Source organism: Moschus berezovskii, chromosome 15, assembly GCF_049115385.1.
Source record: "Moschus berezovskii isolate FMDL1 chromosome 15, NW_MosBer_1.0, whole genome shotgun sequence".
NCBI classification, from domain to species: domain Eukaryota; kingdom Metazoa; phylum Chordata; class Mammalia; order Artiodactyla; family Moschidae; genus Moschus; species Moschus berezovskii.
The window spans coordinates 54774202-54776672 of NC_142474.1; the positions used below are offsets into that span (position 1 = coordinate 54774202).

Consider the following 2471-nt stretch of genomic DNA (forward strand, 5'->3'; position numbering starts at 1 on the left):
CTGCCTCACTCTCAAGCCCAAGCTCACATGCTTGTCCTGGAAATTCTGAACTCTTTGTAGTTCCTGTACACTAGGCCAGGAGTCTAGAAATTTTATCTGTAAAGGTCCAAAGAGCAAATACTTTAGGCTATGCAGGCCCCATAGACTCTGTATCTTGTATATCTTGCTTATATGAGAAAGTGAAAGTGTTAGTTGCTCAGTTGTATCTGACTCTTCACAACCTCATGGACTGTAGCCTGCCAGGCTCCTCTGTCCATAGAATTCTCTAGGCAAGAATACTGGAGTGGGTAGTCATTCCCTTCTCCAGGGGATCGTCCAGACCCAGGGATCAAACTCAGATCAAACTCAGATCTACATTGCAAGTGGATTCTTTAACATCTAAGCCACCAGGGAAGCCCATCTTGCTTACATACTTAATGCTAATTTCTATTTGTTTTTATAATCATCTGTTTTTATATAAATTTCCCCATCAGACTCTGATCTTGCAGGCAAAAATTACTTATCTTTATATCAAACCAGTCAATCCTAAAGGAAATCCCAGTCCTGAATGTTCATTGGAAGGACTGATGCTGAAGCTGAAACTCCAATACTTTGGCCACCTGATGCAAAGAACTGATTCATTGGAAAAGACCCCAATGCTGGGCAAGACTGAAGGCAAGAGGAGAAGGGGAAGACAGAGGATGAGATGGTTGGATGGCATCACCAATTTTAAGGACATGAGTTTGAGCAGGCTTTGGGAGTTGTGATGGACAGGTAAGCCTGGCATGCTGTAGTCCATGGGGCCGCAAAAAGTCGGACACGACTGAGCAACTGAACTGAACTGAACTGGTAGCTCCACAGTTCAGCAAGTATCTGGCATATCTAGTGTTGATTAAATAATTTTTAGTGAATGAGTCAAATAACAATACCAAAGAAAGTCAAGCTATATCCCCCCCCAAACTGCCTTTAAAAGAAAGAAAACTGAAAGATAAAAAGAAAGAAAAAGAGAGACAAGAAGAGAAAAGAAAGGAAAGGGAAAGTAAAACGAAGACAGACAACAGTCAAATGCCGGAACCTAGAGGAATTTAACTGTAAGTCGTACAGAACCAAATGCAGAAAAACAGTCAGCTGCTCATGTGTGCTACGGAAAGAGAGACACCTAGACCTCCCAGGAGAGAAGAGCTGGAACTCATTCTGTCTGCCTCTGGGCTCAGAGACTCAGGGTGCGTAGCATCTGGAACAATCATTTCTTACACATGTAGATTCTGCTTTGGGGGGTGGGGTGGGTCATCATAAATTCTCCCTTCCCTCTTCATTCCCTCCCATTCTCTCCCTAACTTTTAGCCTTCCCATCTTTCTGCCCATTCAGATACCAAACATAATTCCCAGAAACAGTGGGGCAGGAAGTGGGGAGCGGATGTGGTTCTCCTGCAGATCAGGGTGAAGGCAAGGGAGGTGCCACAGTGCACAGTCTTCCCTGTGTTAGTTTTCAGAAGATGGGGCAGTAAAGCAAGAGATAACTTCACCTCAGCTCATCAGAATCACAAGTATGTACTGTGCTCACTTCAAAACTGACAGTACAGAAACAATTAGCATAGTACCTGGACAAGGAGGACACATGAATTCCTGAAGCATAATTAAAATTTTTATGCTAGGTGAATTTTATTTCAACCACAAAAATGTACTATATATAGGGACTTCTCTGGTGGTCCAGTGGCTAAGACACCATGCTCCCAAAGCAGGGCTTAATCCCTGGTCGGGGAACTAGATTCCACATGCTGCAACTAAGACCAGTACAGCCAAATATATATACATACACACACACACACACACACACACACACACACACTAATAAATGAATAGGTACCTCCCTAACCCTGGAAACAGAGCTGAGAGTTATACATATTAAGCAGTCCTTCAGCTATAAATCTCAGGATATACCATAACCAGCATTCAAGTGGACAGTAAATGTAGCCAAGAGCAATCTTCATTCTCTACAGCTATCATTCTAGAATAGAAAACAAAGAAAAGGCAAAAGAAGCCCTGAAAATCAGTGGAACTATGGGAAGGAAATTGTTTCAGAAATAACATCTCAAAAAATAATATAGTAAACTAAGAAAATTAAAATAATATCACAGAATGCAGAGTCAAGTTGAAAAGGAGAGATAATGACAGATGTGACAGTGTTCCAGCCTAAGAATGAGAGTAGATTTTTCAAAAAGAGACCAGAATGTTTGAGATAGAAGCAATAATGTAAGCAAATTTCCAGGAGCTAGGGAACCAAGCCTGTAGATCAAAAGAACATTCCAAACAAAATCACTTAAAACAAATCCACAATTAGATATCCTTTGGAGGAAGTGGATTATAATAATGTCTCAGTCATTGTAGGTTAACTGCGTAGCTATGGATATAAAATTCTTGGGTCACAACTTTCTCCCACTCAAAACTCAATGGACTGTGTTTTTTTTTATTATCTGGTATTTAATGTTGCA

The 2471-nt window shown here is 41.0% G+C and overlaps 1 non-coding gene across 1 annotated transcript; it reads left to right on the forward strand.

The window, feature by feature from the left end:
- The first annotated feature begins 1520 nt into the window (after window positions 1-1520).
- On the forward strand, window positions 1521-1625 carry LOC148775444 (U6 spliceosomal RNA). Its single transcript, XR_016039256.1, has one exon. It is a non-coding gene; the product is annotated as a U6 spliceosomal RNA (small nuclear RNA).
- The last annotated feature ends 846 nt before the right edge of the window (window positions 1626-2471 follow it).